Source organism: Tympanuchus pallidicinctus, unplaced genomic scaffold, assembly GCF_026119805.1.
Source record: "Tympanuchus pallidicinctus isolate F22 unplaced genomic scaffold, pur_lepc_1.0 scaffold5, whole genome shotgun sequence".
Lineage (NCBI taxonomy): Eukaryota > Metazoa > Chordata > Aves > Galliformes > Phasianidae > Tympanuchus > Tympanuchus pallidicinctus.
The window spans coordinates 16469140-16495957 of record NW_026294769.1 but is presented as its reverse complement, the minus strand read 5'-3'; the positions used below and the strand labels follow the sequence as shown (position 1 = coordinate 16495957).

Genomic DNA, 26818 nt, shown 5'->3' with positions numbered 1-26818 from the left:
ACTGTGGATTGACAGCTCTGAACCAAGTTTCAGTCTCCTTGAAGGTGCATGTGGAATATAGGCAAGATATTTCAGCATATTTCTACACTTCCCAGTCCCACGTATCAGGTGCTGCAGTACTGTTTTTAAATTGACTGAGGTAGAGAAAATCTTGAACACAGAGTTGTTACTTTTTTCATGAAGCCTTGTATGTATTTGATGACCATATGTTGTGTATGGAAACTGCTGAATCACAGCCTGAACCTCTGATTGATCACCTGAGGCGAGCAATGAGTCAGCCACAGGAGCACAGGTGAAGGCAATTCACCTGTGCCACTGGAAGGGGTGGAGCCTGGCTCCACCTCTCTTAGACCCCATTAAAGAGATGACTACCAGTGAGGAAGGATCTCTTTTGGAGATTGCTCCTCTTTGAGTCTTCTCAGTGAGCCTAGGACTAGGGTAAGTGTTCTACCTGTTGTTCTTTAGTGTGATAACCTGTTTAGCTTAACTTTCTTGTATTTAATTTTCTTGTATGTTTCTTAATTATAACATCTGTACATCCCTTGATTATACACATTGGTATTTTCAGGTGTTTTTTTATAAACAATGAATTAGGAAAATCATTAAATTTTTGTAATTCTTTCTGTCCGAGTTTGTATCTCAGATAGTTGAACCAAAGCTTCTTTAGCCCCTCTGTTAGTTAGGCTTAATATTTCTGTTACAAACATACAGTGTTTGAGGTAAATTGTGCTATGCAGTGAATATTAAAATCTATTTATAAATGTCAAGCTCTTATTTTCTGTGAAATTCTTCAGACTTTACTATGTGTTGCGTTGTAGGATTAAGTGTGCTTGGATTTACACATGTCTCTGTGTGCAGTCACAGACAAGTCTGTGAATCTATGGGGGAGAAAAAAAATCTTTAGTGAAAAAGAAATGTTGCATCTTCCATGCAGGTGGTGATTTCAGCCAGTTTCAGTCTCTGTTCACTACACTGCAAGTGAAGTTGCACAAACAATTCAGACAATGGCATTGTTTGGTAATTGTACTGAATTTAAAAGAAAGGAGGGAACCGTGATGGTAGGAATGTTCTCAATCTGTTGTTCTGTGGCAAAGTCGAGAATTCTGCATCTGCAACTTTGTAGTAAAATGCAGGTATAAACAATTGTAAAATTCTACAGAAGAGAACTGTAGATATTATTAAACAAGCTGAGAAAACAGAGCATAGCAGTTAACCTATAGTGTCTCAATGCCAATTCTGCATGCAGATATTTTAATCTTATTTTTAAGATTAAGTTTATAAAGAGGTCTTCATTACATTTAATTAAAATATTACATTTGCACATTTGTGCAGAGATTATCACAGTAGTAGTATGCTCTCATGCTGCCAATTAATGTTTTCAAATATCGAAGTGTTATGTGCTGAGAAGACAAAGTATATGAGCTTAGGTTTGCACAATAGTAGGCACATAAATAATTAGTTAAATACTAATGTCTGTGAATGTGATCCTTAAATCCTAAATGTTGCAGTGTTATTTGTGGTTCGTTTTTGGCCTCAATTCTTTGCTGGTAATAGCATTTCACTTTTTCCCCTTGACCACTGAAAGGTTTTCTGAGAACCAAACAGCCATGATGTTTCTGCTGTTATGTATTTAAAATGTCAGGTGTAATATCCTTGCTGTTTTAAATTCCATATACAGTGTGTTGGCACACACTAAAGTCAAGTGCCTGTCTAACAAAAATAACTTTTTTCCTTTTTTCTTCTTTATATGGCTTTTGAGACACAAACAGACAAAACCTTTCAATCATTCTCATTGCTGAATCCTGAAAGGGCATGGCATCTGTGCTACCAGAAGTTATGTCATGCTTCTTGATGCTGCAACCTTATGTAAAGGAAAATGATGTATCATAAATATCAGTGTAAGCTTGACACCTAAATAAGAAAGCCATTTCCTTCTTGTTTCTCCTTTGAAAGGGTTGGGGAGTACAGAGGAGGAGAAGCTTCCTGCTAAAATCTATGTTGAGACATTGTGCCTTTGCAGAGGAAGCAAAGTTACCAGCTCATGCTTTTCTTCTGCTCTTTTTTTTTTTTTTTTTTTTTTACCTTTCCTATGAAAGATTTTTTTTTTTTTAACTTGATATGCCATAGATGTTACTTGCAGGCATGAGACTGTACACTCTTTTCTCACTGTCTCAGTAATACTGTGATTTGTTGACTTCACTTTCTTCCTTGTTGAAGACACCTCTCAAGCTGGAGGTCTGACAACTTGTGTTGACTCTGATCTGGTGTTGTATTTCACACTTGACCAGACATGAGTTTTGCTGCCTACCTTAACTGCTGATAGTTTCCCTTGCACAGACAGCAAGTTACTTGAGAATGATCTTTGCTCGTGTGTTCACCTGTTTCTCCCTCAATCCTGATGCAGCAACCACAGCAGCCTTCCTGAAGCTTCTGAGTGAAATTATCAGAAAGGGGTAGTGTACATATGCTATAAATCCATTTCTCTACTATTTCATTATTTAGCAATGTCTTTTGTTCCTTGTGTATGAAGACCAGAGCTGTTCAGACTAATTTTTAATGTGTAATTCATTCAATGAATTGAGTTCTCAAATTGTTGTGAGTGCAAGTTGATTGTTTACAGATGTGCTTTATTAAATGTGCAATTTTTCAAGAATAATCTTTGAGAGTGATTTGTTGAACTATTTGCTTCAGCTATTTGCTCTCTGCTGTTCATTCTTCATGCTGAGTGAGTGACCACTGCAGCTGCTTGGGACTGGATTTGCTTCTTGACTGAAACTTTCAAAATGGAATTGGAAATGAATAATATATGACAAATATGCATGTTCACACATGGATAGCCTGGTTTGCATGCAAATATCAGAATTCAGATTGTTCTTGGTGTTTTAGAGTGTCTCTAGGAATGGCTTGAGAACAGGAGCTCTTGTGCTGTATTATTTTAAGCATTCAAGCCACATCACTGCTAAGCATAAATATACTCTCCCAACATGAGATCTTTCATGATCATGCAAATTTTAATCATCTCTTTTTTGTTGCCACTGAGGATCTATATCCTCCATCTCCACCTCAACCTACTTAGTAAAATGGCCTTCTATTTTGTTGCATACTAGGAGATGGTAGTTTTGCTCTGTTATTACCTGAATATTCAGGTAATAAGAGATCATGTGGCATCTGACTGGTGAGCTTGAAGTGTTGTATTGCTTTGTCTCCTGGCAAAGAGCTCTTTTGCTTGGCCTCAAAGGAGAAATTTGTTGACATATGAGATAATAAAATGCTACTAATCAATTGAATCTGCCTGTACCTTAAAAAGTTTATATCAGTAAATATATATAAAAACACATACATACACTTGTGTGTATTTACATGCACATAGCATGGTAGAGAAAGCTGCATCAAAAGATGCAGCTATTGTCCAGCTTTCATAAATAATTTGAAGTGTTTTGCTCTCTGTAAACATCTAACAGCATTGTCATTATGTAGTATTTCTTCCCTGTGTGTCAACCCTGATGGTTGTTGTAAGGGGCTGCTGGGATTATGGAGCTAGGAAGGTATGTCATTGAAAGTATTCCATGTATTCCTCAAGACTGCTGTAGTGTGAAGATTATAGGCTGGTATTCTAGACATGTGAGCTGACCTTAAAGATGCTATGTCCTGAAAATGTTTCATCCACTTAATTTCGCAGTTGTTTTGCCTTAGAAGGGATTTTTCTGCCTCATGTCAAGGTCTTAAATCTGCAAGGGAAGTTTGTAGAAATTTTAATTTTAAAATTCTCTTCCCTTCTGTATGTGCTCAGATTATGCAAGAAGTCCTGTTTGAGAAAATGAGAGAGAAATGCATGGCAAGAAGGCCATTCCCACTGCCTCTCTCAGCATCAAGTAGTAAGTGATGTAGAGAAGAAAGGAGAGTGGGAGGTTTCAAAATCCTGACTCAGTAGTGTAGCCTTTGCATCCAGAAGCTGGGCATAATAATGTCTGTAGAACCTCTTTCATCTTTCATAAAGGAGACTTCACTCTCTCAGTTGAGTCCTGCATGTTTCACATTTTTTGACTTCAAGATATTTTAAGTTGAAGAAAGTAACTGAGGCTACCCAGAACATCTGCATGCCACTTGGGAATTCTGTAGCCTTACCATATCTCTATGCTGAAGAAATTTATGTGGTGCTTTACATTATACATATTTGTGTATTCATGCTGCCAAATAATGCCTTTAATTATATCAGCATAAAGAGGGATACAACAGCTATGAAGCATCAAAAGTTTTTGTATCATATGCATTCCTATCACAACTATCTGTTGACTCCTCGGTCTGCTTTTCCTTAGTACAATATATCTATATTCTGTATGTAAATTCCACTGTGAGTGATTTGCCTGTTTTGTAAGCTAGACTGCACCTGTAACATGTGGGATTGAGTTAAAAATGACAAGCAGACAAGCACGAGGCACATTATCTTGACAAACTCAGCCTCCGAAAATTAGCCTCTGCCTGAATTATTAAAATAACAAGGAATATTTCACTCAGCTGTGGAGAAATGCTCCTAATTGTCCACTTTATCCAACTTCTTTCAGACTTCACGATCGGTCAATTTACAGTAGAGGCTTGCAAATTCCTGAACTCCCATTAGAGAAAAGTGCAACAGCAGTCCAACACACCCTCATTTATTTTAATAACCTGCCAAGCAGACATGAAAATGTTAAAGTTGGAAGGGTATAACATGACAGGAACCTGACTTGTCACAGCCACATTATAATCTAGTTAAACTGCTTTCTCTCTGCCTTTCATGTCTTTTCAGGTAAGTAGAAAACTAATTGTCAAATTACTAATTTTGTTGGCATTAATATCAATACCAAGGCTAGAGAGGCATGAACAGATAGGCCTGAGGTTTTTGTTCGTATTCAACTTGCATGTTGGAAAGTGTTCTGAAAATATAGGAGGATAAATCAGCCCAGTCTTTCTATCAACACTGACCTATTTATTTTAAGAGGCATTGAAGCTCTATAAAGGCTAGTTAAAGTCTCTGATTCTTTTTATTATTATTTAATGTCTGGAAATCTTGTTTACTTCAATCTTGTTTCCTTTGTGCATAACAGTGTACCTGACGTAACAGGGCCAGTATTCACATCTGAAGTATTAATGGCAGAGTCTGATCTTGTAGGAGAATACAAGAAACTGCACTTCTGAAAGAAAATCTTCAACAATGTCAGGGTCACGCTACCTTTCAAAATGGAGTGTAAGTAGGTCATGCTTCAACTGCAGGCAAACTTGAGAACGTTACTGCAGAAAGTGTTCAGGATGGCTGAGGAGCATGTTGAGAGAGTAAGTGACAGTTTAGGTGACTGGAAGTAGGACCTGAGTGTGATGAACATGGAGACATGAACCCAGCTACAGGCATCCTGCTAGACCCTTACGTATATAAACAGGCAGTTATTTGCCCAACAGGATGTGAAGGTTTACAGGTGTTTCCTGAAGGAAGAACTGAATCTATTACTCATGTCTTCTGCCCACTGTTTTTGTTGTTGTGGTACTTTTGTGTTGGGATGTGTGTGCATTCATCTGTGTATGTCTTTTTCTTGCCCATATAATGATAATTTTTCTGAGGCATGGGGTTTGTTTTCATATATATTTGTGCAGACCTCTTGACATCATAGTTGGTTTCCTTTAAGGAATAAGCCTTCAGCTAAGAAGGTCATGCCTTATTAAGAAAAGAACCACGGTCTGTCCTTGCCGTATATGGAAGCTGTTCCTAAGAAGCCTCTGGCTTTGCCTCTCTTTCACCTGGAGTGAGTCTAAAGTACAATGGTAAGTTGTATTAACTGTCCTTTTTTGAGGGAGCTGAATATTCGGATTGTACAAACATTACTATTTTGATACAGTTTGATACAATTATTATTTTTATCTGCTCTTTTTTGTCTGCTGAAAAAATTCATGTGAATGCGTATTTCCACAACATATCAGTTCAGTTCTGTCCCAGCTGGAACCAGAACATGTATCATCAGAAGGCAAAAGTCTGAATATATTAAGTTTGACTGGATTAATAAGTTTGGGATTGCATTTAAGTGATTACTAATGACTTGGTAAATGTATTCTTGTGGAGAGTACTAACATGGGCAAAACCATAATAACACCAAGTGGTAGTAGTCCTGTATGAGACTGAAAAGTGAGACTGTGAAAGATGGCTTATGCCTTGGTCTTCATGTTTTCTAACTTTGTGCAAAATGGTTTAGCTAGCTTTGGGCTGTGATGCAGGCTGGGCCTTCTTGCCCAGTGTGGTGTTCCTGCAGTGAGCAGGAAGAGGAGAGAGCAAAGAAGCTAAGTCTGCTGGAGCACAAGTAGGGAAGGGCAAGGTAAGTGGTTCAGGGAAGTTTTCAGTTCCAAGAGGATAATGTGGGTGGGCTGAGTTGATTAAGAGCAAAAGAGGGACTTGGGGAGTCCAACGAACAGAAGTGGGAAGACTGAATGTTAGAGATCATATGCAAGCTTGGAATGAGGTAGGCAAAGGCTGTAAAGAGCAGTCAAGCAGCGCTGAGACTGAGTCATACAAAACTGATTTTTCTGGTGTTGCAGGCAGAGAAGGGAAGGTTTCTGTAGTCCCCTGAGAATCCAATCACTTGGGAGCAGCTGTTACTGGGCTTCAGCCAGAGTGAAAAGGGAGCTACTTTATGACATGTTAAGTTGGCTTTTTGTATTGATTCCCAGAGACTGGTCATCTAGGTTGGCTGGAGTTTTTTGTTAAACTGTTTCCCTGTCTGACTTGAAGCTTTTTGAATAACTGTAAATTAATAGAAATGCAGTGATTTAGCATTAGTGACACTGCCTTTGTGTTCACGTGTGTGTGACATACTGTTCTGTACCTGGTTCTCCCTGTCAGCAACCTGCAAAGTATTTATGACTGTGCTTTTTACTTTTCCTGTTGTCTGTTTTAAAAATGTCTCTGCTTCAGGAGACAAGAAGACATCTGAGCATGTTTAACCTGCCATTAGCATCTATATTTTATGTTTGAAACATTTAAAAGCTTCTGTTTTAAATGAAGATAAACACATCTCCAAACAGCTGTGCAATGCATAACACAGAACAATTGGGTAAGCATCAAAATGCTTAATAGATAATACAGTCCTGGATGTGGTAAAATAAACAGGCCTTAATCCCTTTATAACTTCAGTAAATAAGTACAGCTCTAATTCAGATACAGTTTTGCCTTTAGGTTGCTCTGTTCTGTTAACACCTATCTGTCAGCCATAATGCCATGTAAATGAGCCACTCTGAGCCTTTCCCCTTACATCTTGTTTAATCCTCTTCCATTCTTCTAATCATCCTACACACAGAGGCCAATATCTATTTTCATCTAGCCAGATAGGATCTCCTAAGGAATTAAACACGGTTTCCACTTAGCTCCACAGTAGGCAGAGGCTGGGCTGTGATCTAGGGCTTTAGGGACTTCTCATAATGTGCTGGTGCTCGCTAGGTCGAAGAATTGAGTTCTGACTACTGGATTTTTAATCCTCCTGTAGCTGATGTTGGGAGCTCCAGTGATTTAAGATCTTTGATTACTCTGAGCTTGGCCCTTTGATTGAGTGAACTTCTGAAGACGGCGTGTGACTGTGATTTCAAGTTAGTGGTTTTAAGTAACTACTGGAAAAAATAGATAGGAAAAGCCCTGTGATTAAGATGCACCGTCTCTCTTCTTAATTGACTTTCTGAAGCTATCTGATGCTTTACTCTCTATGCACAAAAGAGAAGCTGTCTGGATCAGTATTTGTTCTAATGAAGAACTCAGGTGCCACAATATTTGTCTGTAATTGTTTTCAGTGACATGTCTCTTAAAACAGCAGACATTTCCAAAACACATTTCTAACAGTATATATATTAGAAGTAGCAGCAAATATAGCCTTAGTACACAGGCTGAGTTGATATCATTTCAGTTCACAGTACATTTTCAAATACTATATATTTGCCAGTGGAACTGTACATACATAGAGGTAAGTAGGGGTCACAGAAAGCTGCTTGTGCCGGCATTTCTAAGTATTAGAAGCTCTAGCAGTACCTGTCTGTGAAACTGAATATAATGTGATGCATCTAATTATATACCTGTAAAAATCTTTAAGAGCAGTCATTCTGAAGGAGATGGAACATTCCTGCCAAGACCTGTTATTGTTAATGTTTTCCTTTTTGGAAATAATAATTTTCACGAAATACAATTCTAATGTACTGACCTTGTTTCAGCATGATTCTTGAGGAGAAAGGAGTTCAGTCTCAGGCTATTTATGTCTTAAGTGCATATTACAAGCAATCCTTTAAAGGGTGAGATAAAATACAGTGTCACTGAGAGCATTGCAGGAGCCTGTTCAGTTGTTTCTCTTCCTTGAGTGTCTAGTATCTCTACCTTGGGTAATAGAAGAGAAAGTATGGATAACAAAATTCTGTTAGGGGGAAAAAAAAAAAAAGAGGGAAAATGTGGGAGCTAATTTGACTTGTCCATTTATCTCATGGATGAGCTGTAGAACTATTAAGAAATATAATGAACCATGGAGAGGTCCTGGATTTGTTTTCTTGTACTTCATAAGATTTGAAGTGTGAAGGGAAGTAACTTTCTTATATCAATGTTGTAGAATAGTACTTTTGTTCATATTTAAGCAACCCTTAACTCCTAGCACTCTTTAATAGTTATATTAAAGAGTTAGTTCCAATAGAAATGGAAAAAGCTAGGGAGGACGTTGCCTTCCTAGTGGAGTGTTAGACTATAAGAGAATATAGAGAGCATGCACACTTCTTTAGAGTTAGGTCCATCTTTTTTTTTTTTTTTTTTTCCTCCCATGAAAAGTAGAACCCCACAAATACTGTTACTTGTTCAAGAGCAGCTTATCTGAGTCTATAGTACAAGATCTCGTAATATAAATCTTGCCTTTGTCAGAGACTTTTTAAAAAATACATTTGTTTTATGCACTGTCACTTTGGAACAGCCTTATGTATTCTGTTAGTGATAAAGCTAGGGCTTCTGAAGGAGGGCAATGGCTAGGAATTGGATCCACTCTGATAGCTGACTATGGAATGAGTTCTTATCTTGTTTTACTTGCCACTTAACTTTGAGGTAAAAGTTCACAAAGCATTAAAAGAAAGATGCTTCTTCTGTTTAAAGTGAGTCAGACATACAGGATTAACCACAACTTTGGACCTGTGCAGCAATTATAAGTATCACTGCTATTTGCTGGGTCTATAACTTCATTTTGTTTATAGACTTCTGCTGAGACAGTAGCATCAGAACCTTTAAAGCAAAGACAGACGTCTCACATGTATGCCTTCAACAGCTGGTTGCCTGAAAAAAGTATAAATGACACTGCATTTGTGTACTGGCCTTGCAGATAAAAGGTTTCTTGTCTGTATTTATACAGGACACTGTATTTTCCATATTTCTATCTATAAACTATGTGCACGTTCCCTGACACTTCTGTGTAAGAATGCAGTAGCCATGGGAGGCATGACAGTGCTTGACAACTTCTGCTTTGGTGAAATAAAATCCTGCTTGACTTCCACAGTTAGGACTTATGTTGTATTCTTTTCACACACCTGAAGAACATGATGACGGATTTTCCTCCATGTTTCCCTCCCTTTCTGCTTTTCTCTGTGCAGTCTGTTAGCTTGTGGTCTTGGTTGCCTAACTCACAGTTGTTTTAATCTTCTCATTCCCACAATTCTCATTCACAAGCTAATGTTTCCAGTCCTCCTAGATTTCAGACTTTGCATACGAGAATGGAAGTGTTTGATGCTGATACGCTTTTGTTCTATGCGAACATCCTCTGTAATCTTCTTGAGCAGACTTTAGGGAATACACAACTTTGCTTTTGCACTTGAAATTGGGCTACGTGAATATGCTAATAAGCTGTACATAGGAGTTTTGGAATCCCGTTTGTATAGTGTAGACTATTCTGCTGCAGTTCCGATGGGCACGTACTTGGTCATTTGGTATGCTTTTATGTGCAGACATGGTGTGGCAAATCTGCATAACCAAATATTGAACACTCCCTGTATAATCATTCATTAACTTTATTAAAGGTGGGATGGGGCTGTATTGGGGATTAATTAGAAAAAGTAAAAAGCATAATTAGTAACATTTTCCTCTCTGTTTTCTCTTTCTCTGGCTGCTTTTGCTTGGTGCCCTAATTATTTCCTATCTTTTAAAATTCACTTTAATTTCAATTTAATTTTCCCTGGGCATGCAAACTTGACAAGTGATTTTTTTTTTCTTCATGGAGATTGATTGACAGCAGTTTCGAAACTGTCACAGTGCTAATTAAAACCTTGAACGTGTGTCTTTATGAAGGCCGAAACATTCAGCACTGCTGCAGTATCCTGGATCTTATGTTTTGAGGGAGTTTTTTAGTAGCTAATATAGAGTCATTATAACTTGTCTTTCCTCAGGCTTCATATGCAGGACTCTCTTCCACACTTTATTTATCAAGAGTTTAGAGTTTATGTTGACAGCATGAGAAAGAGAAGCCCTCCCAGGCAATGATATGTGATCTGTCCAGCCAGCGTAATTTTATGCTTTGTCTTTACTGTTTGGTAGAGCTGGGCAGAGTTGACTTGTGGTCCTGTGGAATACCTGAGGTTAGGAGTATGGTGGTCATACTTTAACACCTTAGGACCCATTGCACAAATGATTATCAGGAATCTTCTGTTTTACATTTAAAAATGAGAATATTAGTTGTGGAAGGTGCTGACTGCTGAGTGTTCAGGACTTCAAGACTGCAGACTTTCTGGAGGCAGGAGTATTCCCAGAGCATTAAGGAAGGCACAACTGGAGGGTAATGCAAGTACCTGCCATTTGGCCACAATAGCAGAGACACAGTAGAATCATAGTCCTTGCATTCAGTAGGAATATGGTCATCTTCTTCTCTGAGATTGCATTAGAAAGTTTTCCAGAAAGCAGAGTGAGTTCTGTGGGGGCTGTTAGGTGTTTGCATCCCTCCTTTACAGCAACCAGTGGAAATGACTAACTGCACAAAGCCATGTGAGATATACTGCAGCAGACATGCTACCAGACAGATCACAGCAGTTTTTTTTATGCTTCTTATCACAATAGCTCTCTGATACTTCTCCCTAAGTACAATTTGTTTCATACATTCATGTAACAATATTGTTATATTAAATAAGAATGAACCAAATGTAGTTGGTCTGACTACTTCATACTTTAAGGAAGAATCTGCTTAAATTGCACAGAGACATTATGCTAAGTAATCTCTATTATTAGCTGATACTTGCTACTTTTGATAGTAACTGGTAATAATTCTTAATGAAACCAAAGCAAAATGTTAACAGTATGGCTAGAAGTTCTTGCCTCTCTCAGATGCTCGACTTCTGGTTCCTCAATTTTAGTGTTCTTATTGTACTTATCTCCTGTACTGATCTCCGAATCAGCACATTACCTAGGTCCTGATTTCACCCTTCTATGTGTACAGCAAGATCATCAGAATCATCTGCTGGAAAGATCCTGGCTACTAATTGCCTGAGACCACCCTGAGCATGATGCACTTCAAACTCAGCCATCTCATCCCTGAGCCTGAATATTTAATGTAAGTCTGTTAGTGTGAGTGCTCTTATATGCTTCTGATGATCTTCGTCATGCTTTTGTTGTCATCATTTTCCTCCACTACATTGAGGTCATCCTGCCTGTCCATAGGGAAGAAAAGAAAAACACTGTAGTGTGAAATATTTGCAGAATTCAATATGACTTGATTGGTGAAGGATGGTTTAAAAAAAAAAATCTTGATTGAATTAAAGTGGACTACTATAAAATGAGCATCTCCTCCAGCTGATGATCAGGATGATCTGACTCTATGCACACTCTCCTTGTACATTGGAAATGTACGTGTTCTTTAAATCTCTTCTTCCATCACCCCTTTGTCACAGTAATTTTCACGGGAGACACTGTTGTCCATTGATTAGTGAACCTATGGACTCTTTAGGAATCATCACAAGCAGATCAGGATAAAGAGAGGTGCGATGAAATGCATCGAACAGTGGAGAGCAAAACGTGTATGAAAAATAGTTCAGCAAAATTGTTACAAGGAGCTAATGCAGTTATTCTTCAGTATCTGCTTTACCATATATACTCAGTCTTGAACAAAGTAACTATTGCTTACATTTCTGATTTTAATAATAGCACTGGCACAAGAAATTGTATATTGGTGTCTGGTGGTAGTTAACTGCTTGTTGGGGTAACGATTGTGCCTAATTGCAGAAGAAAGATATGCACAGGCTCATCCTCAATCAAGAGATGCTCATTTGAATCTTCTGTGCTCATAGAAGAGGAGGTTATCAAGTTTTGACTCCTTTTTACCTAAAAACCAAAAACAAACAAACAAAAAAACCACCTGCATTAGTCCCTGAACACTGCATCTTTTCAGATAGAAAAATAATGCAAGTGTTTAAATACAGACATAAGATATTTTTCTCATTTTTAAGTTATGAAAAGTACTTTCAGTAGAAATGCCCTGGTTAATGTGTAGAAAAATACTCTTGCCACAAATGCTTAAAAGGTAATATTATAGTAAAAACATTCATTCAGTATAATCAGCTAAATACAGAAGAGGAAGATGTTAGGACAGTGTAATGATCTTGTTTTGCATAAATAGGAATAATCTTAGTTGATCATCCTTGGGGACACATTATAGGGTTGTTTGTTTTTCTTTTTATATGCTGTGTTAAATAAGACAGAAGCTGGTCTTTTTTTCCTTCTGAGCAGGGTTGTCTTATCAGTGTGCAGACTCTGGAATTTCCTTTTTCTTTTTGATGGGTATCAGAGTGCAAAAGGTCCAGCTGATAAAATTCTCTAATGATCTAAAGGTAAGGTGGGAAGTAAAGGATATCAGATAGTGGAGGATGAATGAACTATGGCTCTCTGTATAGTAGCAGTGGATTATCTTTCATACAGTGAAAGAAGTGAGCAAAGTTGGAAGAAAAATGTGTTTCTATTTGGCTTTGTAAATCTGAATTTAAATAATGTGTGCAATGGAGAAAATTAATTGGAGCCACTCTACTTCTCATTTTTCCTCAATTTTTTCTTTTAGTGATCTCAGAACAAAAAATTAGGAATTTTATTTATTATTGGTATGGTTAAGGATCAGTCAAGTTTTAATCCCTGTTTTGTAAGTTCTGTACAAACACAGAGTTGACAGTCAAAATAGACAAGTTGCAAAGAAAGTAGAGCATAATTACAGAGAGGACCCTCTTGTCAATTTTGATGTTTTGAAAGAGATTAACCATTCATAAGCGGAAGCAAAAGGAATTTGGTTATAGAGCAATAGAAGTGCAGTAAGAACTCTAAGCATACATTTGTTGTAGTGTTGCCTTTGGTCATTGTAGGAGTGTCAGAGATTCTGCCTGTAGCCCACTGCTTGGGAATCCTTTGTCTAAGCAGACCTGCATGATGTGAAGCCCTGCATTATGTGCTGCTGGAAGGAGAGGAGATCCTTGATGTCCCAAAGGCTATCAGATGCTTCCCGTCGCTTGAACTGTTTTTCTAGTTCTGCTACTAAATTAATATGCTGGACAGGTTGTGGAAAAACTCATCCTTGGAGAATTTCAAAAAGGCCCTAAGCAATCTGATCTGGTTTTGATGTTAAATGTGCCTTGAGCTGTATGTTTGAATGGATAGCCTCCCATGGCTACTTCATACCTAAATTACTCTAAGATGACCTATATTATTCTGTCATTGGATGAGTAAAATCTCTTTGAACAAGAACTTTAATTCTTCTGTATTTAAGTATTTAAGGAGGCATAGGAAAGTTGAGGCCTGATTGTCTCTAAGTGAAAGCACAGACCTTCAGTGCTGTATTTGAAGCAATTGTGAATACTCCAAAACACACTGATATAAATGTACCTAATATCAGAGATTATTTTGATTTTGTTTTCTTTGTGGATTTACCTTTACTTGTTGCATAGTTGGTGCACAGATCTTCATTACAGATGTTTTATTTAAGTAGAATTTTGGTGTATTAAGTGAGTTTCCAACAGACCTTAAGTTTCATAATCTTTTTCATAGGACATTTAAACCAACTGCTCTGTATGCCTCTTTTGGAGTTTGAAGAAAGAGTTCTAAACTTATGTCTTCCAGTGTCAATCTAAAAAGTAGTCTTTGGAAGAAAAACAACTGATCATTTGGCAGTGCGTATGTATAATTAAAAAAAGAAAACCAAAAACACCATGAAACAACCCACAACTGTTTTAATACTCTCCTGAAACAAATCACAAGAACTTTTGTGCTTTTTTGTTGAAATAGCTTCAGGTTTTCACAAAACAGCAAAGTTAGATCTTTTATTAAGAAGTCTTATCAATATTAACTTCCTTGTTCCTTTGAAACCTGGCTTCTTGGTGCACTTGCAAAATATTAAAGAATGTATGCATGCAGACTACTAGATCTTTTCCCACCATGTTGTTGACTGTAAGGAAATGTGGACTGCATACGGCATTACATTTCTAGTATCCTCACTCAAGCAAAAGGGAACAAAATCTGTTAATCATTGGTTACATAAATAGAATGATATATGTGTATTTAGGTGGTATATAATATGTGTTACATATGCATTCCTGTGTATATCCTATCTTTTTCCTAGTTTACTGTTTTCAGGCTGACTGAAACAGTAGTTTCCTTGAGAAAAGTACTTGTTTTTCTTCTTTTCATCTAATATCTAAACAGTGATCAGATCCAGGTTCCACTGAATTCAATGAAGCAATTTGGCCAACTTCATTTATCCTTTGTTATAGGTTCTGATGATATACTGACAATAATGTTTTAAATGCTCACTTCCTATTCAGTGATGTTAATTGTTTATGGAACAGGTGTACTCTTATTGAGTGGCTGCTCCCAGGTGGAGCAATGCAAAATGAAAGAGTAATGCTGAAGTTTAGTGCATGCTTGGTCACTTCAAGGTGGCACTGCTTTACTTTGTCTGTTATACTACCAGTTAAATTGCTTCTGGCTCTGACATATTTAAATGTAGCAGCAGCCATGTGTTCCAGTTCTTATTACATTGTACCACTACTATTCCCTGTTCTCTGTTCTTTGAACAGGTAGCCTGTCATCTTGCATGCTAATTTAAAAATGATAGCAAAATCTCAAAGCAAGTGAGGGTAAAGACTTTCACAGTCACTGTTCAACACTGATCAACACTGTTTTTTAAAACCTTTATAGATGTGGACGGATCTGCAGAGATTTTGTTGCACAGGTGACAAGAGCACTGGCACAGGCTGTCCAGAGGGGCTCTAGATTCTATTTCTTGGAGGTCTTTAGAGATGCCTAGGTATAGGCCTGTGTGCCCTGCTTGAGTGGTGGTTGGGCCAGATGAGCTGAGAGGGTCCTGCCAACCTCAGTTGTTCTGGGATTCTGTGACTGAAAAGACATGGTGAGGAGGGGTTGTAAGGCTCAGAACAGTGGATAGCTGATCATAGTGTACTTGGAGTTGAATGACAAGAGAATCACAGAATGGCCTGGGTTAAAAAGGACCATGAAAATGATCATCTAGTTTCAATTCCTATGCTATGGGCAAGGTCACCAACCACCAGACCAGGCTGCCCAGAGCCACATCCAGCCTGGCCTTGAATGCCTTCAGGGATGGGGCATCCACAGCCTCCTTGGGCATCCTGTTCCAGTGCTTCACCACTCTGAGAGAACAAAGCAAGCCCCTGTATGTGTTTTCTTCTGAAGAGGAGGAAAAAATGCTTCTAAGGCATTGGTAATGGAAGAAGAATAAATTTACCTTTTCTTATTTGACTCCATGATCTTTCAGAGTTACTCAAAGAGGCCTGTGATTAATCTGGAGTTCTTGTTTTCCAGCTGAACTTTGTCTCTTTTGCTCCTCAGCCATGTCATACTATAGTTTTTTGTTTTTTTTTTAATCTGGTTCTATAGTTGTAAAGTAAAATGATTCCAAAGCATGAAACAGATACATTTGTTCTATCTGCCAGCCCATTTGCAGATCCCCTTATTTGCTGGTACTTATTTGTGCCAAGCAGGTTGACAGAACTAGTTAAAATGTTATGTCCCTAAGAAACATATTATATACAAGTATGTGACTGTCCTCTGTAAGGAGTTTTGTAAAGATGTACTGTAAGATAACTTGTTTGATTTAATTATTTTATTGAATAATGAATTTAATGATCAAACAGATGTGAAAGTATCTACAAAGGAAAAAATGACAACTGAAACAAATGCTGTCTCTTCCTTACTTGGTGTCAGCACTGATTGGTCTAAGAGCTGAAACTTTGTCTAACCAAGGATACAACAGATCTGTAATTATTCTTCTTCAGGATCTCTCCCTTTCCATTTTACCTTTTTACACAAAATCATGCAGTAGATTTGCTAAGTGGCAGGATGTTTCTTCTGTGGGCTAAACCTCAGTGAGACAGGACAGTAGTGGAAATAGAAGGAATCAGAATTGTAGAATATCCCTGGTTGGAAGGGACCCACAAGGATCAGTGGGTCCAACTCCTGGCTCAACACAGGACCACCCAAAAAGCAAACCATATGTCTGAGACAGGCACTTCTTCAACTCTGGCAACTTCAATGCTGTGACTACTTCCCTGAAAAGCCTATTCCAATGCACAGCCATCTTCTCCATGAAGAGACCTTTCTTGATTCTGGAACGACACATTTCTTTGAAGATGGCATGTTTGCAGACTTCTCTTTCCTGAGGAAGACTGTTAAGCAAAACAGACCTGGCTGGTCTGAAAGGGTCAAACAGGGAACATGCGGCCCCTCCTGAAAGGGAAGGACATGCTTGCCAGTTCCTATGTGAAACTGGCAAGCATAAGTTACAGCTTCTTCGTTCTGTGACCAAGAGCAGAACATGTTCTGTGAATAGAACGCCTTTTGATCATAATCCACAAAAGAGTTAATTAAGTAATGATGTATTGCTGTCAGCTGCATGAATGTTATCTGATTTAAGTATTGTATACTTGCATAGCAAAAAGATATAAAATGCTTGTAACACCAATAAACTTTGCTTATGTGCCACCAGAGCCTAAGCCCTTCTGTCCCAGGTGTCTTGAGCTGGTCTCCGTCATTTGGTGCTGAAACCAGTGGCAAACGAGTAGAACCTCTTAGCAGAACTGGGTTTCGGAAATGCTTTTTAAAATAGATAATTTTATTTCATGTAGATATTTGGCACTGAATTATTATACATAATTAATCAGTGTCTTTAAAATTGCTCTTAATAAAGAGAAACCTCTGTATGGAAGGATGTTTTAAAGGGAGACATCACTGTGCTCTTTTTGTGAACTAGAAGTAAATTCTGTATTTGCTTTCTTACCATGTTTGCACTCTGGCTCTGTAGGAGGTCATATATTTCAAGATTTTGGGGTTTTAGAAATGGGTATGATAAAATGCATGTCACTTGTGGAGTATATTGTAGGTAGTTTACTTTGTAAAAAAAAAAAAAAAAAAAAAAAAAAAAAAAAAAGCCAATAATTCACCTTTTTTCTTCTCCCTCCAAAATAATAGGTGACACAGGTTATTTATAAAAACACATCTTAGGCAAGTAATTCAGCCCTCAAATCTTTATATTCCTTTAAGTGTCATTTTTTCCTTAAGGCTGTTATCAAAATAATCTAAATCACTTTCTTTATATTAATCAAAGAGTTACAGCTCTTAAATTTGTAGTTGTCACTCATGTAGTTTGTGCCTAAAGCATTTTGAAATTGTTTTGCGTGATCTTTTCAATCACTGTATATATATATATTTTTTTTCCCTCAATATATTGTCAACATGCACAAAGAATGGGATCACAACTATTATGAATTTCATAAGGGGTGATCTAATCTCCAAGGGTTTGAACAAAAATAGTTATTGTTTCAGGAATTGTAGCATTCAGTGCAGTCAGCTGCTCAGTCATGGAACATCTTTCCTCAAAGCCTGAAAAATAGCAGAATTAGGCTTCCTACTCTGTTCAGCTAAGCCTTATGAAACCATCATGTTACAGATTAGTTTCCTTTTCGTAAGGGAGATCTGTAGAAAGATACTTGCTACTTTGTGTGTTTTATGCTATGGCAAAATTCCAGGATCTTACTATTGTGTTTTTTGTTAGATTACATTATTCACATTATTATCACTAGGAATTGTTTATACTGTACGAACTTGGAAAAACAGTAATGTATTTGAGAACACAAACTTTGTGAAATAAATATTTTGTTTAAATAACAGGGACTGAAGAGAGAGGAATAGTGCAATATTGCATCTGATTATTAGTTAGTCATGTGTAAAATAAATGTGAAAATATCTCCAATACAAGTGTGTATAAACAGTTCAGTAACTTTAAGTAGCCTCATCAATTAACTAGGCATCATTGAGGCCTAGCATACTTACCTTTAACTGTGTACTTTCTTAATCAGCTCAGATTCAACAAACAGGACTAACCTGGAAACTTGAGGGATAAATAAGAACAAAATATAGCACAGCTTCTTCAATATAGGCTTTCTTGGATGACCCAGAGCTTTGTAATTTTTTTTTTTTAAACTGTGAGTGAATTTGTGAATTAAACTGTAATGCACAAAAACAAGGTATCACTTCAAGTCCCTTTTAAAAGATCTGCTATACAGTCTCACACTGTACTGAATGTAGTTACAAAAGTTAACAGGGTCATTATCGGTAACAGAAATAGCGATTAGAAATATGAAACATGTTATGTGGCATGTGGTGGTAGGGCAAAATAGACTATTCATTGAAGTTGGGTACCACTTCTCACTCACATCCAGGATATTCATCTGTGATATGTAGTCTACTTTAGTTGCACTGAGATCATTTTAAAACTAGGTAACATAATGGGCAGTAGAAAAAGGCCAAGAAGTATGTTTGAATTTCGACAAGTATACTGAAAAGAAGAAAGAAATGTGTTCTTTTAATCCATTTTATTCAAAGAACAACCATAACTCTGGATAGTCTTCTCCACCTTTTTGACAGCCCTGACAGAAGAATATGTTTTGGTTTGATGTTTTTGTTACTGTTGTTTTTTTAAATCAGTAGAGCAGCAACTGGAGATTTCACTCATGACTGCAGAAGAACAAGAGAAGAAAGGCAAATTTCTTCAAGTTTTTTTTTTTTTTTTTTTTTTTTTTTTTTGTAAGTCAAGCTATAGGCAATTCTACACATGCTTTGAAATTTTTATATAGTCTTAGATTTTCCAGCTGTACTGTTGATAATATAATCTATGATTAGAACAGTGAAATATATTTCTTAAATAAATTTGACTGTGGTTTTAATTAAAAATAGGGTATATTCTACTAGTTTACCTGATATGTTTATAAATTTTTGGTTCAGTAATGAAGACATAGAGTAGTTACACTTCTAGACTGTCCCTGTCACTGAGATGCATCATAGCTTCATATAAATAATCAAAATATTTTATTATTTTTTAAAATATTTTAAAATATATTTTCTTTTTTTTTTTTTTTTTTTAGTTAATTTGAATGTCTTCAGTAGGCAAGAAAGAGAGAAAATTTTCTAGTGTATACATACAGTAGGGAAGAGAACAGAATTTAGCAGTGTTGAATTAACTGCATTCAGTAGGGGGCTTGCACTATATACTATTATTTATTATCCTTGCCCCACACACAGCCTCTGAGTGTTCTAACATTTTCAAGAAAGATATCTGAAGCCACACAGAGAACAGAAAGTTCAATAAACTAGCTTAGTTCCTCAAGCAGTAAAAAAATCAATTTTGTAGTTTCTTGTTTTATAAGCAATACTGTAATTGTGGGCAAAGTATAAGGGAAATTAACCTCCGAGGAACTGAAAATATGCAATTGCATATTTTTTTCCCCTAAAAATCATTTTTGAATTCTATACAATGAACATAAATGAAACAAAAAAATAAATCACTTAGTAGTTATCTATCCATTAAATAAAAGTTAATTTTCTCCTATGTTTTTATATACTTATGTTTTTATATACTATTACATAATATTGTGGGTAATAAGATGTATTCATTTCTAGCATTTGCATGATTTGAAAGATGGGCCTTATCATGAGTAGAATAGATTTGCTAAGGGGCAGTGACCACTTTGTTCTGTGTTATGTTTTTAGTAACCTTGGCAAGACTCCATAAAAGCAGCAACAACAGAGAGTCTGGATCTTAGATCTGTTGTACTCAGTAAGACTATCTAGGGGCTAGGATTCAGCAAAAAACTGACGGCTGTGGGATTTGCAAACTATGCTTTTTATTTCAAATCCACGCCCTCCAGAAGAAACATGTGGAAACATTAAACATACTTCACTCAGTAGGAGCATCTTGCTTATTTTCAAATGTGAGGTCATCAATAATAAGTGATTAGGGTGTGTTCGAAGGATTCTTAATATGCTTATGACACGTCAAAATTCACATCACTAATAGACTGTGCAGGAGACACAGGTTCTAGACCCCAGGCTGTATACATACAAAGCTTGCTCAGCAGGTTTAAGAAGGAGGTGCTATCTGTCTTCCTAAGGTTATTTTGCAGAGGTAGCATTAAGCACCTGTCCTACCCTGAAATGGGCTAGAATAACTTCCTACCTCTATTCCACAGATGTACTCTACCCTACTGGGTGTACAGCTAGGTGCTGTGTGTACAATTATTACCTTCTAACCCTCATGTTTTTTTTGTGGATTCTAAGTATAATAAAGTAACCAAAGTGAAACCTAGCCTAGGGCTGAGATTGATACAGATGCACCCAGTTTGAAATTTTAGCTGAAACATGTACAGTGCCTGCAGAGCACTACATGCCAGTCAGAGATGGGTTGCTCTGCTTGTGGCTGGTAGCAAAAGTTTAGACAACAGTATTGGCATCATTGAAACCCTGAGGTATTTTTATGTCTTCAGATTTGGCAGCAAAAATTGAAGGGTACAGGTGAAGTTTAAATACTTAAAATGTGGAGGGTAGCATGGCACTGAGTACTGAAAGCTAACTCCAGGCTAATGCAGTCAGGAACGTTCCTCACTCCCATAGAAATTATACAGCATGGACTATGTGCTAAATCCCACAGTAGCAGGGTAAGAGACCTGGACGTCCTCCTCAAGCTCAGTCTGTCTGCCCATCAAGAACATGTTGCTGCTACAAGAGCCAGGAAAAAGCTGTGGCCCTGCATGTGGATTGCAGCTGGAAATGGGGGATTATGGGGAAGTCTAATTTTTCTTTTCCTCCTGGCTAGTAAATCAGGTGCTGTTTTTAATCTTAGAGACTTCAGTCCATGTGACTTGATGGAAGAAAGTGTACAATAATGGATAAGCTTCATTGTTTCAAGCAAACATTTGACATATGTAAAGAAGCAGACAAATCTTACTGGTCATAAAGTTTTAAAAATCTTATTAGGTTTCTTGTGTTTTTCAAACTCATTCAAACTCCAAAAAGATTTCAACATTCCTTAGCATTTAGAATTGAAGTGACCTGCTCAAGCCTATTCATCAATGAAAAAGAGAAGCCAACTTGCCTTTTTAGAGTTCTTAAAAGAATAAGACTTATTTTGAGTGTAACAAAACCACCCATAAATCTGCACACATATATATTGATCTTCTTTCATCTTAAAAATGACTCTGTCCCAGTAAGTTGGCATATTTCATAAACAAACCAACAAATTATTGATCCATCATATACTCTAAAAGTCCTGTGAAGAACCTAGGTTGTTTTTAAGTTCATGCTGTACCTAAGGGAATAAGAAACTCCAAAATGAAAAATAGATACTTAAGAAGCACAAATAATAGAAGATGTATAGCTATTTTTACTTCTGCTTAACCTTTCATTGTAATTCATTCTCTGTTCATCAAAACTATACTGCCTGAGCTAATAAGTTATGTGGTAATACAGTTCTTCCTAATAATACCTAATAGCTATTAAATTAATGATATCCCTGCAGATAGTTAATTATTTCTTTTTGGCAAATGCTGTGATAGTACAGATTTTCTTAAGCAGAAACTGTACCAGTTTAAGACAGCCTAGCATCTCATTGCTGAAAGTAACATCACAACAAGAGATGGATTTCAGTCACATGTCAATTAGAAAAGGAAATAAGGAAGTAGATTGCAGATGCATACTAAGATGTGAACTGCAGATGTGTGCAGTACTAACTGCAACAACATGAACTGTTAGAGACAAACAGCTTTTCAGTTATTCAACCTGTCTTCCCTATGCTGTTTTGAAGAGATGACCTGATGAAAATCATCAAGAGCTAAACTATAAATGACTTCCCAGCAAGAGATGACAGTTAAGATTGCCTTTCAGAATAGCATTAGTTAGTGGTAAAATAAGCCATTGTTGGTGGCTGTTATTCAGCCACTTACTTGATGACCAAAATAAATAATTTACCTCTTTTAAAGATGAAGTGTAATAGTGGGGCTGTCCAAAAGTGAGATACATATGCTAGAACTAGTTTTGCAAAACATCTGCCTTGGAGTAGCTGAAATTTCTGTACTTAAGTAAATATTTGAAAAACAAGACTTTGGACACTGTGGAACAAAGCTGTAGCCTGAAAAACCTTCAATCTCACCAGCTTTCCTGTTTGACCTGAAAGTCAGTGTTCCTGCTGTTCTTGTTTCATCCTCACCTTTTTGCAATGCTCTCATCTGTGCAGATACTTTCCTCTAATGGTTCAGGAAGCAGTAACTCTGTGAGCAGCACTTAAATTTCCTGGTTATTTTTTCTTTTTTAGCAGTAGGCAAGCTGTAAACTTGCCTATCTGTAGTCACAGGCCTGGACATGACCAGGGTGTAAGTTACTTGTTCTTACCCATATGATGACATGACTTCTGTAAGAAAATAGTAACTATATGCACCTTCTATCTACCCATTTCTGCAACTTCTCATTTGTATAAAGCAAGTAATGCCATATTTTTAAGGCTTTTCTTCTATTTCATCTGTTCTGGGATGAACAGAAAGGCTGAAATGATCAATCAAGCTTTTGAATAACAATGCAGGAATTGATTAGATATTCTCAGCATTGAGCTGAAAGAATCCTTAAGCAGCATAGACAAGCCTTAACTTAAGCTCAAAAATTAAAGTTGTATGATCTACAGTACACTGAATTAGACACTTGAAATATAAATCATGGAGTCAATTCATGATATTTCACCCATTACATCTTCCCCTCTTTTGCGATACAGTAAGATAAGGTGTGTGCAGGGAAGAAGCCCTTGGAAATTTTTGCTAATGGGCACATGAAGTGCATTTACTTTGTGTCCTCTCTGTTTTATTGCAAAGATTAAGTGAGCAGGGGGAAGCTCACCTGCTCTAACTGCAGTTTTAAAGATGAACAGTCTTACCAGACTTTTCTGAATTCTTATTTAACTTTATTAGTTTGTATATTAAACAAAGTTTCCAGTCTTTGTGGAGACTCATTCTACCACACTGCTGATGAGGGAGTTGTAGAGAAGTGTTTCTGAGCAGTGATATACAACTGGAAAAAGAAATTGCCTGTTTTTGAGCTTACCACAAGGCTCAGCTGAATTTTGCAGTGAACCGTAGGGCAAGCCTTTCTTAAAGCTGAATGCAGACTCATTTACTGAGACAATATGAAAAGCACACAGACCTTTCAGACTTGCCCAAGTGAGGAAAAAAGTATCTGAACAAGAAAGGAAGGGGGTATAATCAGCATTCAGTCAGAGGGATACTTCTAACCAACCTCATTTAAGGTCAAATCTTCCCAAATGTCAGTACTTCATATGCATAGACTTCACATACTTTATCCTCACACAAAAAGAAGTCCTTAATTTTAAAAACAAAATTCATGAAGGTGTGAATAATGATGCCAATGAAATGCTAAAAGGTGCATTTAAAACACATTTTTAGGAGAGTTGTAGTATGCTCTACATTTATCATGGGCTATCTTATTTCTATTTATTGCAATAGTTTTATGAAATGCAATACTTTTAACTACTCGTTCAATGCACTACATGTAACAATGATACAAAGCTGAAACTAAATGTTACTTAGATGTGTTTATTTTATTGATCAAGATGTGAATGCATACAAATTTTGACAGTAACTGTAAGAAGAGTTCTCAAATATTCCTAAATATAGAAAAATCAAATTTTTTGGAATGAGCTAGTCAGAAAGAGTAATCTATTTTTTGCTTGGTTATTTTTGAGAAGAAATATATTTTCCAGAAAGGATAAATGATGTATTCATCATAGCAATAGCTATGAAAGAATAAAATTGTTGATGATTAGTTGCTTAACTGTTCATGGAAGACAGTTTGATGAAACAAAGCATACAAACACAACGATGAAAGTAATTTTGGTGTTGTTAAGAACACTATTGAAGCATTATTGATACTAATCAAATCACAGAAGGTATGTTGCCAAAGTCACTCCTACATCTACATGTGAGCATAGCATACAGTCTTTAATCCTGTCCTTAAGGAGAAGTTCTGTATAGTAGAAAAAAATTACCACTTCTTTCAGATGAAGAGACAACAAATAACCTGGTTGAAATGTGAACAGTTCTCCACTGCTACTAATATCTCATAACAATGGAAATGTGTAATGTTTCCAACAACAAATAATCACAGAATATCACCACTTGAAAGAGACCTACAAGGACCAGAGCGCATCTCCTAGCTCCACACGGGACCACCCAAAATTCAAACCATATCTGAGGGTGTTGTCCAAATGTTTCTTAAATCCCAATAACTTGAGCTCACAACCAGGGAGACTATACCCATGCCTGACCACCCTCAATCTTAACCCTAACATTAATCTACTACCTTTTTTTTTTTTTTTTTTTTTTAAAGAACAGAAATACAAACACCTTAGAAATACTTGATAATGTAATAAGTTTAAGAAAATTGGAGTTTAATATTTTTTCATTATTTAGTATTTACCATGGTAATGTTAATTTAGGAAAGAAAATGCTTCACAGTAAATAGTGAAAAATAATTGCTTCTAGCTGAGTACTAAGCTCACACAGTACATAATACAGCATGTATTGTAGATTAGTTATAGCTTGATCATTAAGAAAACAACAAATGTTTTCAGTTATATTGCATAGCAGTTTTCAAGTTAACAGAAATATTTAATTTTTCCCAATATTAAATTAAAAATTACTTTGAGGTATATTATCCTAACATTTTCTTCAGGAGATTGAAGGATTCTTGAATGTGTCCCAGTTATTAAAATTTATATACAGAATGTCAGATGAATCTGAAACTCCTACTGCCTCCGAGGATGGAGAAATAGAGATGATGGATTCACATCTGGTACCTGAATACTAATTTTATATTTTTCAGAGTAAATTGTCTCCATCTAATGATATACAATTGCTCTCAAATATCCGAGTTCACTTTTGATTTGGCAAACAGAAATACCCTTACCTGATCTAGACACCTTTTGAAAAACAAATGTCAAACACCTCTGAAGGCTCATTAATGAAAATGACAGGATATAGAGTGTTTGTGAGGAATATTGAAGTGAGATGCTTCATAGAGCATACAGCTTCAGAAAGGTTGTATTAGGAAACAGCATTTCATATCTTAATTACATAAAACCTGTGGAATTCATGTTCACACTAATACAACTGTAAGAATAATATTTTCTTGAGTAAACAAGCTTGCTAAGAATGCAGAGATCTGATAGACATGGATTCTGTAGACTCAAAATTTATTTCACTAGTACATGACAAAAGTTTTGTGAATTGATTTACAGAGCCTATTTGCATGGAACTGTATTAAGTAGGTATCATTTAAATTTTAAACCTTCAGTGCTGAATTGTATGTCTGAAGTCAAAGAAAACAAATGTGTGCATATAACACAGTTGTATGTGCTGCACTTGCAAGAAGAGGAGTTTTTGGCAGAGAACTCTTTGACAAGAAGAGGAGAACATATGCATAATGCCTAAGGTATGGGATGCAAAACCACAGCTGCATTTCGGGGCTGAGTTACATCTACATCTTTGAGCTATGACTCAAAAATATAACATCACCCACAAGGAACACCTTAACATTTATTGAAAGTAGCAAATTGCTGAGTTGGACTGAGACTTTTGAAAAATTTAGATTCTTCACTTTGACCTTAGTGTAGATTTAGTGGCAATTCATTTTCCATATATTTTTATGATATACTGATAGTTCCCTCCCACAAATCACTTTGTTTTACCTAAATATTGCACCACTAAAACAAGTTTAAGAAATTTGTTTACCATCTACTAGAAACACTGACACTTTGCCCAATATGCCTCTTTAAAAGTTTCCTGACCGGTTTTAAAAAAATATGTATATATATATAAAATAATAATAATAATAATAAAAAAATCAATGTTACCACTCTTTTTTCTTTGTCTTGTAGTCTTCAATGCAGTCCTGCATTCCCATAATTGAAATCACATCTGAGCTGATCTCCATAAACGTACACAAAATGTAATGCATATCATGATTGTTTGCAACAGCATCTTGCTGCTTACATAGGATTTCTCAGCAGCACACTGATACAGAAGAAACAGTGCCCAAGTTTTACCACATTTCCACATTGCTTTATGCAGTAGAAACCCTTTCTCTAACACTGACTTCAGTTCTTAACTGATGCCTACTTGACATTTCTTGAATGTTAGCCAACCAGCCTTCATCCTCTTATTGCTGCCCCATCAACAGGACTTCTAGGACCAGAAATCATCTTAAATCCCATAGTTTTTACCTCCCACTTCTCTTTTGTTTTAGTGGGCACTTTGTCTCCCTGAAGCATCCATTCAGAATTTGATCTCCTAGTGGTTAATCTCATTACAGATAATCCCATGTACTTAAAATCCTTCCAACAGGATAATCTTGTGAACTGCTTCCCTCTGATGCCTTCTCACCATTCTTTAAGGTTGAATCATTTTG

At 36.6% G+C, this 26818-nt stretch overlaps 1 long non-coding RNA gene across 2 annotated transcripts; it reads left to right on the top strand.

The window, feature by feature from the left end:
- The first annotated feature begins 379 nt into the window (after positions 1–379).
- On the top strand, positions 380–15606 carry LOC128091048 (uncharacterized). Of its 2 annotated transcripts, none has more exons than XR_008211203.1 (4): positions 380–444; positions 11452–11561; positions 12734–12834; positions 13354–15606. It is a non-coding gene; the product is annotated as an uncharacterized LOC128091048 (long non-coding RNA). The 2 variants fall into 2 exon arrangements; XR_008211204.1 differs by having other exon boundaries at positions 388–438; positions 11448–11561.
- Positions 15607–26818: the final 11212 nt, after the last annotated feature.